The sequence below is a fragment of the Microtus pennsylvanicus genome, chromosome 3, assembly GCF_037038515.1.
Source record: "Microtus pennsylvanicus isolate mMicPen1 chromosome 3, mMicPen1.hap1, whole genome shotgun sequence".
Lineage (NCBI taxonomy): Eukaryota > Metazoa > Chordata > Mammalia > Rodentia > Cricetidae > Microtus > Microtus pennsylvanicus.
Window position 1 is genome coordinate 1,476,418 of NC_134581.1, and position 18,868 is coordinate 1,495,285.

Sequence of the window (18,868 nt, forward strand, 5' to 3'; positions counted from 1 at the left end):
GCTGCTGACAAACAACCCAGAGAAGCATTTTTAAAACCTACACTTAACTTACACAGAACATACTTTATAGGAAATGACTTCATTAAGAAATACTAGACTAGGTTCCCTGCTAGCTCCATGGAGACCAATACTTGGTGGACATAAGAGGTGAGTCAATAGTGGCGCTGTGGCCCCGGACCCCCCACTCCCTAAAACCTCCACGTGGGAGAAAATCCAGGGCCCCCCTTCCCCAGGTCTCCTTGGCATTCCTAGCCACCAGCAGGGAGCTGGCCTGTTAGACCTCATTCCACCTGCCCCCAACCCACCATTCCCTGTGAACTTCCTGGAACCCTGTGAGACCAATACTTGGTGGTCATAAGAGAGACAGCCACAGCAAGGATTGGACCAAGATGCCAAGACACTACTGGCCTCATTTGAAGGAAGAGATGGGAAGGTGCCAATGCAAGAATTCCTCCAACATCCTAACACCAGAACATAGTGGACACAAAAAAAGGAAGACTTGATCATTCTAACCCATAAGACAAAGAAGAAAATGACTTTAAATGTAATTTTATGAAAATGATGGAGACCTTTGAAGATGTAGTGAAAATCTCCCTCAAAGAAATGGAGAAGACAAACAGAAAGCTGAAAGAAATTAACAAATCCTTCAAAGATACCCAAGAAAACCAAGAAAAAGCAACCAAACAGGTAAAGGAAACAGTTCAAAACTTGAAGATTAAAATAGAGGTAATAAAGAAAACACAAACCGAGGGAACTCTAGAAATGGAAAATCTGGATAAACAAACACTAACTTCAGAGACAAGTATAACCAACAGAATATAAGAGATAGAAGAAAGAATCTCAGGTGCTGAAGATACTATTGAGGAAATAGACTCAGACTCATTGGTCAAAGAAAACACTAAATCCAACAAATTCTTAACACGAAACATTCAGGAAATCTGGGACACCATGAAAAGACCAAACCTGAGACTAATAGGGGTAGAAGAAGGAGAAGAATTCCAGCTCAAAGGCAAAGAAAATATATTCAACAAAAATTATAGAAGAAAACTTTCCCAATCTAAAGAAGGATATCCCTATGAAGGTACAAGAAGCTTACAGAACACCAAATAGAGTTGATAAAAAAATATCCCCTCGCCATATAATAATCAAAACACAAAACATACAGAATAAAGAAAGAATATTAAGGGCTGCAAAGGGAAAAGTTCAAGTAACATATAAAGGTAAACCTATCAGAATTACACCTGACTTCTAAATGGAAACCATGAAAGCCAGAAGGTCCTGGATAGATGTGCTGCAGACACTGAGAGATCATGGATGCAAGCCCAGACTACTATACCTAGCAAAGCTTTCATTCACCATTGAAGGAGAAAACAAGATATTCAATGACAAAACAGATTTAAACAACACGCATCCACAAACCCAGCCCTACAGAAAGTACTAGAAGGAAAACCTCAACCCAAGGAAACCAACAACACCCACAGTAACACAGATTTCTGATACCACCCCCCCCCCCCAACATAACCCAAAGAAAGGAAACAAACAAACACTACTACCAAAAGATAACCAGAGCGAACAACCACTGGTCATTAATATCACTTAATATCAATGGTCTCAATTCACCTATAAAAACACACAGGTTAAGAGAATGGATATGAAGACAGGATCCAGGATTCTGCTGTTTACAAGAAATAACACTTCAACCTCAAAGACAGACACTACCTCAGAATAAAGGGTTGGGAAAAGGTTTTTCTAACCAAATGGACCTAAGAAACAAGCAGGTGTGGCTATCCTAGTATCTAACAGAACTGATTTCAAACTAAAATCAATCAGAAGAGATGGTGAAGGACATTTTATAGTCATAACAGGAACAATTCATCAGGAGGAAGTCTCAATCCTGAATATCTATGCCCTTAATACAAGAGCACCCATATATGTAAAAGAAACATTACTGAAACTTAAATTGCACATCAAACCCCACACACTAATAGTAGGAGATTTCAACACTCCTCTCTCAACAACGGACAGGTCAAACAGACAGAAACTTAACAGAAATAAGAGAACTAACAGATGTCATGAATCAAATGGACTTAATATATATAAAACATTCCACCCAAACAAAAAAGAATACACCTTCTTCTCAGCACCTCATGGAACCTTCTCTAAAATTGATCACATTCTTGGTAACAAAGCGAATATTCACAGATACAAAAAAAATTGGAGTAATCCACTGTGTCTTATCAGATCACCATGGAGTAAAGTTAGAATTCAACAACAATACTACTCCTAGAAAGCCTACAAACTCATGGAAATCGAACAGTCAACTACTGAACCACCCCTGGGTCAAGGAAGAAATAAAGGAATTAAAACCTTCCTTGAATTCAATGAAAATGAACACACAACATATCCAAACCTATGGAACACTAGGAAAGCAATGCTAAGAGGAAAGTTCATAGCACTAAGGACCCACATAAAGAAAACAGAGAAAGCTCACATCAGTGACCTAACAGCCTGCCAGCAAGCTCAAAAAAAAAGTGGCAGGGGACTGGAGAGATGGCTCAGTGGTTAAGAGCACTGGTTGGCTCTTTCAGAGGTCCTGAGTTCAATTCTTAGCAACCACATGGTGGCTCACAACCATCTGTACTGAGATCTGGCGCCCTCCTTTGGCGTGCGGGCATACATCGAGGCAGAATGTATTATACATAATAAATAAATAAATCTTTAAAAAAAGTGGCAGACTCACCCAGGAGGAGAAGAAGACAGGAAATAAAGTTGAGGTTTGAAATCAACAAAGTAGAAACACAGAAATCCATACAAAGAATCAATGAAACAGAGAGCTGGTTCTTTGAGAAAATCAACAAGATTGACAAACCCTTATCCAAACTAAACAAAAGGCAGAGAGAGAGAGAGAGAACATCCAAATTAACAAAATCAGAAAATGAAAAGGGGGACATAACAACAGACACTGAGGAAATTCAGAGAATCATTAGGTCTTGCTACAAAAAACTGTACTCCACAAAATTGGAAAATGTAAAGAAATGGACTTTTTTTTTAGATAGATACCATCTATCAAAATTAAATCAAGACCATGTGAGCAATTTAAAATAGACCTATAAGCCGCAAGGAGATAGAAGCTGTCACCAAAAACCTCCCAACCAAAAAAAGCCCAGGGCCGGATGGTTTAAGTGCAGATTTCTACCATAACTTCCAAGAAGGGCTAATGCCTATACTCCTCAAAGTGTTCCACATAATAGAAACAGACGCTCACTGCCAAACTCTTTTTTATGAAGCTATAATTACTCAGATACCAAAACCACACAAAGTCTCAACCAAGAAAGAGACTTGTAAAAGCTGATAAATACCTTCAGTGAAGTGGCAGGATACAAGATCAACTAAAAAAAAAATCAGTAGCCTTCCTATACACAAAGGATAAAGAAGCTGAGAGGGAAATCAGAGAAACATCACCTTTTACAATAGCCACAAGTCACATAAAATATCTGGGGGTAACACTACAAAAGGATATGAAAGACTTATTTGACAAGAACTTTAAGTCTTTGAAGAAAGAAATTGAAGAAGATACCAGAAAATGGAAAGATCTCCCATGCTCTTGGATAGGAAGGATAAACATAGTAAAAATGGCAATCTTATGAAGGCAATCTATAGATTCAATGCAATCTCTATCAAAATCCCAAGACAATTCTTCACAGATCTTGAAAGAACAATACTCAACATCATATGGAAAAACAAAAAGCCCAGGATAGCCAAAACAATCCTGTATAATAAAGGAACTGCCAGAGGTATTAACATCCCTGACATCAAGCTCTATGACAGAGCTACAGTAATGAAAACAGCTTGGTATTGGCATAAAAACAGAGATGTTGACCAATGAAATAGAATTGAATACCTGGATATTAAATTCACACACTTATGAACACCTGACTTTTGACAAAGAATCAAAAAAGATACAATGGAAGAAAGAAAGCATCTTTAACAAATGGTGCTGGCATAACTGGATGTCATCCTGTAGAGGAATGAAAATAGATCCATGTCTGTTGCCATGCACAAAACTCAAGTCCAAATGGATTAAAGACCTCAATATAAATCTGACCACACTGAACCTGATAGAAGAGAAAGTGGGAAGTAGCTTGCAATGCATGGGCACAGGAGACCACTTCCTAAATATAACCCCAGTAGCACTGACAATAAGAGCAACAATAAATCAACGGGACCTCCTAAAACTGAGAAGCTTCTGTAGAGCAAAGGACACAGTCAGTAAGACAGAAAGGCAGCCTACTGAATGGGAAAAGATCTTCACCAACCCCATATCAGACAAAGGTCTGATCTCCAAAATATATAGAACTCAAAAAATTAAACATTAAAATTCTAAATAACCCAATTAAAAAGTGGTGCACTAAACTAAAAAGAGAATTCTTAACAGAAGAATTTCAAATGGCCAAAAGATACTTAAGGACATGTTCAACTTCCTTATCTATTAGGGAAATGCAAATCAAAACAACTCTGAGATACCATCTTACTCCTGTCAGAATGGCTAAAATCAAAAACACTAATGATAGCTTTTACTGGAGAGGTTGTGGAGTAAGGGGAACACTCATCCATTGCTGGTGGGAATGCAAACTTGTGCAACCACTTTGGAAATCAGTGTGGTGGTTTCTCGGAAAACTGGGAATCAACCTACCTCAGGATCCAGCAATACTACTCTTAGGCATATACCCAAAAGATGCCCAATCATACTACAAAAACATTTGTTCAACTATGTTCACAGCAGCATTATTTGTAATAGCCAGAACCTGGAGACAACCTAGATGCCCCTCAGTGGAAGAATGGATGAAGAAAGTGTGGCACATCTACACATTAGATACTGCTCAGTGGTAAAAAATAGTGACATCTTGAATTTTGCATGCAAATGGATATAATTAGAAAACGTTATCCTGAGTGAGGTAACCCAGAACCCCCCAAAAAACCAAATATGGTATGTACTCACTCATTAGTGGATTCTAGTCATAAACAAAGGGCATCAAGCCTATAGTTCATGATCCTAGAGAAACTAAGAAGGTTAACCCAAATAAAACATATATAGACTCACCTGGAAATTGTAATCAGACAAAAATTTGGGAGCAGGAGGGCAGGGGGTAGAAAGGAGGGGAGGAGGGTTGGGGAGAGCTTGAGGGAATGGGATAGTCAAGATGGAGGAAGGACAGATATGAGAGCAAGGAAAGAGATATCTTGATTGAGGGAGCCATTATGGAGCTAGCAAGAAACCTGGCCCTAGAAAAATGCCCAAGAACCCACAGGGATGATCCTAGCTAACACCTCAAGCAATAGAGGAGAGTGTTGTGGGAGGTCCTCCCGCTCCTCCAGCCTATAGCCGCTGAGATACCAGCCCATTGGGGCGTGGTCTCTCCCTTTAAAAAAGCAGCCACTTCCCTCTCCTCTCTCTCTTCAGCGACTAGACTCCCTTCCTGGTTGCGCAGAGGGCTGTTGTCTGGGACAGTGATCTGTAAGTTTTTTCCCCTTTAAATAAATACCACCCTATTAATCATAATTCCAAACTGGTGTGGCATTGTTTGTGACTTACGCCTTCAGGAGAGAGTGTCTGAACTGGTCTTACCCTGTAGTCAGACTGATGATTATCTTAAATATCACCATAGACCCTTCGTCCAACAACAGAGCCAGTGACCCACATAGGAGCACTGGTTTGAGCTCCCAAGATCCAGTTGAAGAGTTAAAGGAGTGAGAGCACGAGCAAGGAATTCCAGACCATGAGGGGTTCATACACTGAGACTGAGGGGCCACTGATAGTGACACTGGGATTTGTCTCTACTGCATGTACTGGCTTCTTGGGATCCTATTCCCTTCGTATATAAACCTTGCTCAACCTAGATGTAGTAGGGAGGGTCTTGGACTTTCCACAGGGCGGGGTGCATGGCCCTCTCTTAGGATTGGAGGGGTGGGGGGAGGGTCTGTGGAGGGAGAAGGAGGGATGTAGGAGGAGGGGAGGGAGTAGGAATTTTTGATTGGTATTTTTTTAAGTAAAAAAAGAAATACTGGACTAGAGAAGCTAAGCACAGCAGGTGGGGAATTGTTCCTCACTAGCTGTTAGAACAGGCAGAGAATTGTTCTTTACTAGCTGTTAGAATGGGGGGAGGACTGTTCCTTATAAATGGAGATTGCTCATTTGTTTCCTGACTGCCCAGACTCACATAATCACAAAGAAACTATATTAATTATAATATTTTGGCAATACCTTAGGTGTGTTCCTACCTAACTCTTATATCTCGAATTAACCCATTTCTATTCATCTGTGTATCTCCACGAGGCTATGGCTTACCTGAAAGGTTCCGGCGTTGTCTTTCTCCTTTGGCAGCTATGTGGCTTCTCCTTTACTCTGCCTATTCTATCTTTGTTTGGTTTTTCCACCTGATTCTATTCTGCCCTGCCATAAGCCGAAGCAGCTTCTTCATTAACCAAGAGTAATAAAACATACAGCATACAGAGGGGCATCCCACATCACCTCCCCTTTTTTGTCTAAATAAGAAGGAAGTGGGGACTCCTTCAGCCCCATAGCCTTTAAGATACCGCCCATTTTGGGCGTGGTCTCATGTACTATAAATGCAGATGAAAAGCCGCGTGGCCCTCTTGGCTGCTGGATTCAATTTCAGCTCCCAGGACATGTATAGGACTGCAGATCATTACTCTGTGGGTTTCCCCAAATAAATAAACCTTTGCTTTACTCCATTCCAGGCTACTGTGGAACTCTTTTGTATATCAACAAATTGGCGCCCAATATGCCCACACCATTGCTGGGCCCTGCTCCCACCCCACACAGCTGAACTACCCCTCTGGCACAGCTGTGCAAGGTTTGGGTTGGCTGGCCTGCTGCAGCACTTAGCAGGTTCCCACTGGCCTGCGATGGCTTCGTCCTGCCTACTGAGTGGCTGAGTCCTGTCGCAATGCCTCTGCAGCTTCTCTGGCTTCGGCCAAACCTACTCTGATCAGGCTGAGCTGATTCTGGAACACAAGCTTCCATTCCCAGCTTGGATCCACAAATGCCTGGTCCAAAATCCAGCCAGTAACCTCACAGCTTGCAACTGCCTGCCAAGTTCTGGGTTCCTTGACATTTTGCCCAACTCAAACCTTCTCCACATGTGGGTGAGATGCTCTTAAGTAATTAACTAAATCTGTTAGTAACTCTCAATCTCAGGTTAATTCAGGTACTGATCTAGGACCTACCTTACTGCCACAACTGTGACACCTACTGACCAATCAAGATTAGTACACCTACAGCAATTCTCTGAAAATTATAATGGAGGTAAGTTAATTTGATTAATAAATAAACAAATGAATTTAAAATTGTAAACCAACCCAAAGATGACTGCATACAATATCACCATCCAAGAATTTAACAACCTCTTTATTTCTACTACAGATGAAATTCTGCAAGAGCTATATTACCTACCTGGTACATATATTTTTGTGTCATGATGGCTATTAGTTTTGTTCTTCTATTATATCTTTAAAGAAATAGTCTGATAAAGAGTCAAAATTGAGACACTTTTAGGAAGGATACAGTCTTTAGCTGAAACGATTCATACTATTGAAAATGATAACCTTAATTTGACAGGCAAAATTCAATCCATGTCAATGGGTTATGAAACCATACAAAAGGTTGTTGAGAGATTATCTGAAAGGATTCATACTGTTGAAATTGACCATCAAAATCTGTTAAAGAGTTATGAGAAGCTAGCACATAGAAGATCCCTCCAGGGAGGCAACATACATGCTATCCAAATAATATCTAAGGATGAGAAGATATCATTAATGGAAAAATTTTAAAACTTGGGATCACATGTGCAGAATGAGAACCATAAATTAATTGATTTGATGAAATCATTAGAAATATTCACAGGTCAAGAGATTCAGGCTTTACAAAAGGCAGTGATAAAAGATTTGAATCGACTGAGGAACTGGTCAGAACTGATAAGCAAGGAGAGGAGGCACAGGCAAAAGACAATAGTAAAGATTTAGTATCACCAGAACCTCTCAGAGTCAGAGATGACTTACAGGAGTTTTTAGCTACTTAACCTGTTACTACCTCTGAAAAGCCAGCAAATACTCAATACCCAAATGGAAACACAGACTGTAAGTGGGAACCCATAGGTGTAAAAGGTCTAAGAGAGACTAAACAAGCAGTTGTGTCTTACGGCATGCAGTCACCATCTGTTAGAGAGATGGTAACAACATGGGCTTCAAACAACAAGTCTACTCCACATTGTTGCCTTCAATTAGTCTGTGTGGTGCTAGAAGATGGGCCACAACTACAGTGGAAGTGCTATTGGAGAGAGGAACCTAAAGCCCTGGAACATCAAGGTAGAGCCAGAGGATTTGAGGCTTCTCAAGATCAAGTTCTTGGCAAGGGCCGTTATGCTGATGCACAGAGTCAAGCTCTTTACAATGAACACATCTTGTCCCTATGCCAGATAGCAGCCTCTAATGCTTGGGACAGGATTAAGAATCAGAATAAGAACTGAATCATATACTAAGGTCATACAAGGCCCAAGAGAACACTTTAGTGACTTTTTACAAAGATTAACTAAAGCTGCAACAGATCCAGAAGCTAGATGAGCACTTATTGAATCTCTGGCTTTTGAAAATGCCAACTTAGAATGCAAAAAGATATTCCCCTACAAGAATTTTACTGCAGAAGGAAGATATTATCTTAGAATGGATCTTTTTTTTTATCACATAAACGGAGTAAAAAATTAAAATCTTATGTGGAAAAGATATCTGAATTAATTATAAAAGGAAATTTGAGACTTTGTTAACCAAGAGAAATTATAGTACCTTTTACTAATGATGAAATTAAAATATTATAGGAAGACACTGAACCTTGGCAAAGAGCTTGTAAAAAATTTTTGGGCGAGATTAATAACAACTATCCCAACCTGGGCCACAGCAGGCCTCGGGCAGTAAACTCCATGAGAACAGGAGCAGATCCAGGCCAGGGTCATTTGCAAAAGCAGGACTGGGCCAACGACCTAGGTCAGCATAGGACTGAGGCGTGAGCTCCATGGGAGCGAGACTTAATCAGCTACCTAGGCCAGAGAGGGCCTGAGAAAGTGAGTTCCATGGGAGTGGGAGCAGATCCAGACCAGGGACATTTGCGGACACAGGACTGAGCCAGCAACCTGGGCCAGAGCAGATATGAGACAGTGAATCCCACAGGAGCAGGTACAGGGGAACAACCAATAAACCAGTGGGCCAGAAACAGAGACCGCTGAAGGTCCGGACGTGAATCTGGGACCTCCCAGGAACTAGGCCTGATCCAGGACCTCTGTGGGTCTGGGCTTGAATCTCGGACCTCCGAGGGAGTAGGCAGGAACAGAGATCTCTTCAGGTTCAGGCATGAGTCTGGGATCTCAGAGGCAGTAGGCCTGAGCCAGGACCTCTGTGGGTCCGGGCATGGGTCTGGTACGTCAAAGGGAATAGACAGGAACCAGAAACATCTACTGGACCGAGCATTAGTCTGGGACCTGAGGGAGTAGGCCTGAGCCAGGCCCTCTGCGGGTCTGGGCCCACCTGAGCCTGGGACCTGTAAGAGAGTAGATCAGAGCCAGAGTCCTATACAGGACCAACCCCAAACTAGGGACCTCTGAAGTAATGAATCCAGACCAGGGACATTTACAGAAACAGGTCTGAGCTGACAACCTAGGCTAGAGCAGGCCTGAGATAGCAAACTCCAAGGGAGTGTAGGAAAGGCTGGGAACACTGACTGACCTCCAGGAACACGAAGTGACCAAAGGGGGAACTAGAACAATGGCGCTGACTGTACCATGAGAACAACCATCTGGGCTTTGGATTCACTGGCACCTAGAAAATTAATCAACAGAATCACAGACAGCCCCAAGCACACCTATTAGAAAAAAAGATGAATAGAAAAGGTGAGAACACACTCAACACCACAAAGAACAACACAACACCACTAAAACCTAAAGACCCTACAACAGCAAGACTTGAACAACCAAATATAGATGAATCAGAAGAAAATGACTTAAAAATAACTTCAGGAGAATGTCTGAAATTCTTAAAGAGGAAATGAGAAATTCCCTCAAAGAAATGGAGGAAAAGACAAACAAAAATTGGAAGATATCAGCAAACCCCTTAAAAAAAAACAAAAAAAGGTCAGACATATGAAAGAAACTAATCAAGACTTGAAAACTGAAATAGAGACAATAAAGCAAACACAGCTGAGGGAATTATAGAAACAGAAATCATGAGAAAATGATCAGGAACCACAAACACAACCATGAACAGCAGAATATAAGAGATGGAAGAGAGAATCTCAAACACTGAAGATACAATAGAGGAAATAGGCTCATCAGTTAAAGAAAACATTAAATCTAAGAAAAGCTTAAACCAAAATATGCAGGAAATATGGGACACCATAAAAAGGTCAAATTTTAGTATAATAGGTATAGAAGGCAACTCAAAGGCACAGAAAATTTAATTAACAAAACCATAGAAGAAAACTTAAGGAAAAGATATGCCTATCAAGATACAAGAAGCTTACAGAACAACGAATAGACTAGATTAAAAAAAAGTCCCCTTGACACATAATGATCAAAGCACTAAACATACAGAGTAAAGAAAGAATAGTAAGAGCTGCAAAGGAAAAAGGTCAAATAACATATAAAGGTAGACCTAAGAGAATTATACCTGACTTTCCATTGGAGACAATGAAAGCCAGAAGGTCCTGGTCAGGTAACATTAAGAGACCATGGATGTCAGCCCAGACTACTATACCAGAGAAGCTTTCAATCACCATAGAAGGACAAAACAGGATATTCCATGACAAAACCAGATTGAACCAATACCTAGCCACAAACACAGCCCTACAAAAATACTAGGACAACTCTAACCCAAAGAAGTTGGCTACATCAACAAAAACACAGACAATTGATGGTCTTATAGCAGCAAATCCCAAAGAAGGGGAAAACACACAAATTAACATCACCAACAAAGAAAACTAAATTAACAGGAGATAGCAATCCTTGGTCATTAATATCCCTTAATGTAAATGGCCTCAACTCACCTATAAAAAGACACAGGCTAACAGTTTGGATATGAAAAAAAAGAACCCATCCTTCTTCTGCATACAAGAAACACATCTCGACCTCAAAGACAGACATAGTCTCAGAGGAAAGGGTTGGGAAAAATACCAATCAAATGGACTTAAGAAACAAGCTGATGTAGCTATCCTAATATCTAACAAAATAGACTTCAAACTAAAATCAATCAAAAGAGACAAAGGAGGACATTTTATATTAGTCACAGGAAAAATCCATCAAGAGGAAATCTCATTACTGAACATCTATGCCCCAAATACAAGGGCACCCTCATATGTAAAAGAAACACTTGTAATGCTTAAATCATGCATTAAACCCCACATACTAATAGTGGGAGACTTCAACACTCCACGCTCACCACTGAACAGGTCAGTCAGACAAAAAAATGAACAGAGAAATAAGGGAACTAACAGATGTTATGACTCAAATGTACCTAACAGACATCTATAGAATATTCCATCCAAACAGAAAAGAATATACCTTCTTCTCAGCACCTCATAGAATCTTCTCAAAAATTGATCACATGCTTGGTAACAAAACAAACCTCAACAAATAAAAAAACCTGGATTAAATTCCACGTACCTTATCAGATCGCCATGGCTTAAAAGTAGAATTCAACAGCAATACTAATTCCAGAAAGCCGACAAACACATGGAAATTAAACAATGCTCACCTGAATCATCAATGGGTCAAAGAAGAAATAAAGGGAGAAATTAAAGACTTACTAAAATTAAATGAAAATGACCATATAACATACCCAAATTTATGGGACACAATGAAAGCAGTGTTAAGAGGAACGTTCATAGCACTAAATGCATACATAAAGAAGCTGGAAAAATCCACACTAGAGAATTAACAGAACATTTGAAAACTTTAGAACAAAAAGAAGCAAACTCACCCAAGAGAACTAGAAGGCAGGAAACAATGAATTTGAGAGCTGAAACCAACAAAATAGAAACAAAGAAAACAATACAAAGAATCAATGAGACAAAGAGTCGGTTCTTTGAGAAAAATCAACAAAATAAACAAACCTTTATCCAAACTAACCAAAATGCAGAGAGAGAATATCAAAATTAACAAAATCAGAAATGAAAGGGGGACATAACAACAGACACAGAGGAAATACAGAGAATCATCAGGTCATATTTCAAAAACCTGTACTCCACAAAATTGGAAAACTTAAAGGAAATGAACAACTTTCAGAATAAATAACACTTACCAAAATTAAATCAAGGCTAGATAAGCAAATTAAACAGACCTATAACTGCTGAAGAAATAGAAACAATCATCAAAAGTTTCCCAACCAAAAAAAAAAAAAAGCCCAGGACAAGATGGTTTCAGCTCAGAATTCCATGGGACTTTCAAAGAAGAACTAATACCAATACACCTCAAATTATTCTACAAAATAGAAACAGAAAGAACATTGCAAAACTCTTTTTATGAGGCTACAATTACCCTGATATCCAAACTACAGAAAGACATTACTAAAAAAAGAGAATTACAGACCAATCTCTCTCATGAACATTGATGCAAAAATACTCAATAAAATACTGGCAAATTGAATCCAAGAACACATCAGAACCATCATCCACCATGGTCAAGTGAGTTTCATCCCAGAGATGCAGGGATGGTTCAACATATGAAAATCTGTCAACATAATCCACCATATAAACAAACTGAAAAATAAAAACCTCATGATCATCTCATTACATGCTGAAAAAGCTTTCGACAAAATAGAACATCCCTTCATGATAAAGGTCTTGGAAAAAACAGGGATACAAGGAACATACCTAAACATAATAAAGGCAATATACAGCAAGCCAACAGTGAACATCAAACTAAATAGAGAGAAACTCCCAGTGATCCACTGAATACAGGAACAAGACAAAGTTGTCCACTCTTTTCATATCTATTCAATATATTTTTGAGGTCCTAGCTAGAGCACTAAGACACCAAAAGGAGATCAAGGGAATACAAATCAGAAAAGGAGAAGTCAAACTCTCACTATTTGCTGATGATATGATACTTTACATAAGCAACCCTAAAAATTCTACCAAGGAACTTTTACAACACAAACACTTTCAGTAATGTGGCAGGATACAAGATTAACTAAAAAAAAAAATCAGTAGCCCTCCTGTACACAGATGATAAATAGGCCAAGAAAGAAATCAGAGAAACATCACCCTTCACAATAGCCACGAATAGCATAAAATATCTCGGAGTAAATCTGACCAAACAAGTGGAAGACTTGTATGACAAGAACTTTAAATCTTTGAAGAAAGTAATTGAAGAAGACACCAGAAAGTGGAAAGATCTCCCATGCTCTTGGGTAGGTAGAATTAATGTAGTAAAAATGGCAATTTTACCAAAAGCAATATACATATTCAATGCAATGCCTATCAAAATCCCAGCAAAACTCTTCAAAGACCTCGAAAGAACAGTACTCAACTTCATTTGGCAAAGCAAAAACCCCAGGATAGCCAAAACAATCCTGTGCAATAAAGGAACTTCTGGAGGCATCACAATCCCTGACTTCAAACTCTACTGCAGAGCTACAGTACTGAAAACAGCCTGATATTGGCATAAAAAGAGACAGGAGGACCAATGGAACCGAATCAAATATATTATCAAATACAAATCAAATATATTAATCCACACATCTTTGAACACCTCATTTTTGACAATGAAGCTAAAAATACAAAATGTTAAAATGAAAGCATATTTAACAAATGGTGCTAGCATAACTGGATATAAACATGTAGACGAATGAAAATAGATCCATATCTATCACCATGCACAAAACTGAAGTTCAAATGGATCAAAGACCTCAACATAAGGCCAGCCACACTGAACCTTATAAAAGGGAAGGTGGGAAGTATACTTGAATGCAGTGGCACAGGAAACCACTTCCTAAATAGAACCCCAGCAGCACAGACACTGAGAAAAACAATTAATAAATGGGACCTCCTGAAACAGAAAAGCTTCTGTAAAGCAAATGACACGGTCAACAAGACAGAACGACAGCCTACAGAATGGGAAAAGATCTTCACTAACCCTACATCAGACAGAGGGCTGATCTCCAAAATATACAAAGAACTCAAGAAATTGGTCATCAAAAGAACACATAATCTAATAAAAAAATGGAGTATAGACGTAAACAGAGAACTCTCAACAGAGGAATCTAAAATGGCTGAAAGACACTTAAGGAAATGTTCAACATCCTTAGCCATCAGAGAAATGCAAATCAAAACAACTCTGAGATTCCATCTTACACCTGTAAGAATGGCCAAGATCAAAAACACTGATGACAACTTATACTGGAGAGGTTGTGGGGAAAAGGGAACACTCCTGCATTGCTTGTGGAAATGCAAACTGGTACAGCCCCTTTGGATGTCACTGTGGCATTTTCTCAGAAAATTAGGAAACAACCTTCCTCAAGACCCAGTAATAGCACTTTTGGGTATATATCCAAAGGATGTGCAATCGTGCCACAAGGACATGTGCTCAACTATGTTCATAGCAGCTTTGTTTGTCACAGCCAGAACCTGGAAACAACCTAAATGACCCTTGACCAAAGAATGGATAAGAAACATGTGATACATTTACACCATAGAGTACTACGCAGCAGAAAAAAAAAATGACATCTTGAATTTTGCAGGCAAATTGATGGAGCTAGAATACATTATTTTGAGTGAGGTAACCCAGACTCAGAAAGACAACTATCACATGTACTCACTCATAGGTGAGTACATAAAGCAAAGAAAAGCAGCCCACAAACCACAATCCCAGAGAACCTAGACAACAAATGAGGATCCTAAGAGAGACATACATAGGTCTAAATACATGGGAAGTTAAAAATACAAGATCTCCTGAGTAAATTGGGAACATGGTTACCTTGGGAGAGGGTTTAAGGGGATGGGAGACGCAGGGAGGGAAGCAGAAAAAAATTTAGAGCTCAATAAAAATCAATTAAAAAAATTAACAACTATCCCCAAAGCGACAGAACCTTATAAAGAGAGCTAATTAGATCCTTTCCCACATTGTACATGACACACCAATAACCGGAGCCCATACATTCTGTACTGATGCAAATAAATCAGGAAAGGCAGGTTACAAATCAGAAAATTTAAGTAAGGTGGAACAAAGCCCTTATAATTCTGTCCAGAAGGCAGAATTATATGCTATTCTCATGGTACTAAGCAATTTCAAATAACCTCTCAGCTGGGCAGTGGTGGCGCACGCCTTTAATCCCAGCACTCGGGAGGCAGAGGCAGGCGGATCTCTGGGAGTTCAAGGCCAACCTGGTCTAGAAGAGCTAGTTACAGGAGAGGAACCAAAAAGTTACGGAGAAACCCTGTCTCGAAAATAAAAAAAAAACAACAAAAGAACCTCTCAATATAGTTACTCATTCGCAATATGCAGAAAGAGTTGTTTTGCACATTGAAACAGCTGAATTTATACCAGATGATACAGAATTGACTTAATTATTTATTCAAGTTCAAGATATAATGAGGAATAGGCCCTGTTTCATATACACAACACAATCTGATCCCATAATTGCCTGCTAGGTCCTCTATCACAAGGTATTGCAGAAATTGATATTGATTGGAAATCTGTTGAAGGCCTCAGAATTTCACAAAAAGCACCATGTCAATAGTAAAGGTTTAAAAAGGACTTTTCTATTACATGGCAACAAGCTAAGGAGATTATAAGGAGATGTTCTTCTTGTTCTTTATATAACCAAACAACACTACCTGCAAGAAGTAACCCAAAGGGTACTCGAAGGAATGAAACCTGGTACATGGATGTGTTCCACTTTGTAGAAATTGGAAAATTAAAATATGTACACCAACCACACCCCTGACACCTATTTAAGTTTCCAATGTGCAACTACTTTGAGTTCAGAAAAGGCTTATTTGGTAATCACACATTTTATAGGAATTATGGCCAGTTGTGTGGAGCACACCTGCACAAGTAAAAACAGACTATGGTCCAGCATATGTCTCTAATAAAATGAAACATTTTTTTTGCTTATTATAATATAAAGCATATCACAAGTATTCCACACAATCCTACAGGTCAGGCAGTTAGAGAAAGATCAAATTGAACTATAAAGCATATGTTAAACAAACAGAAAGAATAAAAAGACCCCTAGAAATAGACTGCATAATGCTTTGTTAACTTTTACTTTTCTTAATACTAATGATAAAGGAACAACAGAAGCAGAGAGACATTGGATAATAGAAAAAAAAAACTTCTGAATTAAATCAGCTAGTGTATTTCAAGGATGTGTTTACCTCAGAATGGAAACCAGGAGATGTGTTACATTGGGAAAGGGGTTATGCTCTTGTTTCCACAGGAGAAGAAAAGCTATGAATATCATCAAAACAGATAAAGATTCGGTTTGAAAAGGAGAAACCTCTGGATTTATGGAGGAAGGTCATTGGTTAAATAAAAAGAAACTGCTTGGTCCTCATTGGTTAGAAGATAGGTGGGAGGAATAAACAGAACAGAACGCTGGGAGGAAGAGGAAGTGAGCTCAGACTCCACAGCTCTCCTCTCCGGAGCAGACGCCTCAGAGAGACGCCATGCCCCAGCTCTGACCCAGGATGGACTTAGGCTAGAATCTTCCCGGTAAGACCGGTGCTCACAGATTATTAGAGATGGGTTGATCGGGATATCAGAATTAGCCAGTAAGGGCTAGAGCTAATGGGCCAAGCAGTGTTTAAAAGAATACAGTGTCCGTGTAATTATTTTGGGTAAAGCTAGCCGTGCAGGCGGCTGGGGTGTTGGGGACGCAGCCCCGCTGCTCTTATTACTACACTGGATAAAGACAAATGTCGGCTTATCCAGAGGTGACAATTGTACAGGTTGTGAGGAAACCTCATATGGGTTGGGGCAGGGTTCTTTTCTTGTCTTTTCAGGAAAATACCCATATTCAAAAAGTCAAGAGACCTTGGACATCTAGATGCATAAAGAAGAAAAGATAACTTTCCAGAAAGAATCACCAAACAAAGAGAAATCTGACTTATGATACCAATATCCTCTGCAGGATAAGATCTTTTTGTCTCTATGGTACCTTTCATTGAGTAATGTTTAAGTTTTCCACAAGGAACAATAAATTTTCCTGCAGTAATCTTTGACGTTTCCAGGAAGAAGATGGGGCCCCACAACAACGATTCCACCTGGTTGATATGATGTCATGATGCTGACAGCACCATTTTAAGATTGGTTTTGGGTTACGAGCTATTCAAGATGATTCCAACTTGGCTAGCTGAGATGGTGTACCTTCTTACAACATTCTGGCCAGAACTTCAAATAGGAACCTCAGAAAAACCCTGCTGACTACTCGGAGACTATCTGTAATTATACCAGATGGTGATCTTGAAAGTTAACCATCATTTCATCATGTTAGTTTTTACAGGATCCCATAAAAATAACATTGCCCCCATGACAGCCGAAATTCTAGAAAAAGACATCCCCTCTCCCAACAAAGTTTGTCCTCAGGGCTAGGGACATTATTAGGGGTAGGTTACAAGTGATATAGTATTGGGGGTGGAAACAAAGTAGGCTCAGGGATCTCTCTTGAAAAAAAAGTGGGGTGGGGATGGATGTAATAATAGGTACATTAGTGTGAGCTTACTTACACTAATAATAGTGAGTAATAGTAAGATTACTTATGAACTATTATTTATAGATAATTTATACTGGCATAGATTCTTATGTATTGATACAAATTCAAATTATATTTGTTATATTGACTATGTTCCCATTTCTGTTTACAATATTTGTGCACCTATGCAAAGTTATTTTGTCATATTGTATGCATGCCTGCTTCTACCTTTGCTTAAGATATTTGTATATTAATGCAATTTTAGGATATATTTATCATAATGCACTAAAAATTTCTACCTCTGATCAAGATACTTACACATTGTTTACATTTTGAGGTCACTGTCCTCAATTGCTGCACAGTTGTTTAAAGATTGTTTAATTTTTTAATATGAAGCCTTGGCCTTTAAGCTATATAGGTATTAAGAATTATAGGTCAATAGTCATCCATGTTTGTCATACTAATAGTTAGACTAATCAGGTTTTTTAATTGTATAGAGATTGTATTCCACATAGATAGGTAATCTTCAAACACTTCAAAGAACTGTAGAATAAGGCATTTAAATAACTCAGGATTTTGTTGAAGTGAGACACAATTGCTCCTGGCAGCACCGATCTATTCCCAAGGGAATGTTGAGCACCAAAGACACTTCACTTGGAGCTTGTTTTATTCTTGGCAAAACTGGTCTTTGGGCAAAGAACTGCTCCTGCCTCGACCACTGACAAAATGCCTGGTGTCCAGACTGGACAAGCAGGATACAAGACAAAGACTGCCAAACCTTGCCAAGACAGGGTAAGATGGTTTTGCAAATTTTCCTGCCTCTGAAAATGGTCTGTCAGATACTCTAGACCTTAGCCAAAGTTGATTGCCTCAAGGTTGCCAATAAGATTTTGGGTGATTGCCCAGCTAGTCAGCTGTCTCTGTCATTTCTTCACCTTTTGGGAGTTGCCATTCACTCAAGTATTATTTCCCTTCTCAGGTCTTTGATGGGGTTGAAGACTAGATAGTCATAGTTACTTTCCTCTCATGACTTAGCCAAGCCATTTTTAATATAAGACTTAGACTTCTTAGGATAGTATAACTATTGAAACATTTAACATATGTTTCTTGTTTG

General features: G+C 39.2%; 1 protein-coding gene across 2 annotated transcripts in view; it reads right to left on the bottom strand.

Moving 5' to 3' along the window:
- Topaz1 (testis and ovary specific TOPAZ 1) overlaps positions 1-18,868 on the bottom strand; it is an 85,783-nt gene that overhangs the window by 5,764 nt on the left and 61,151 nt on the right. The window lies entirely within an intron of this gene.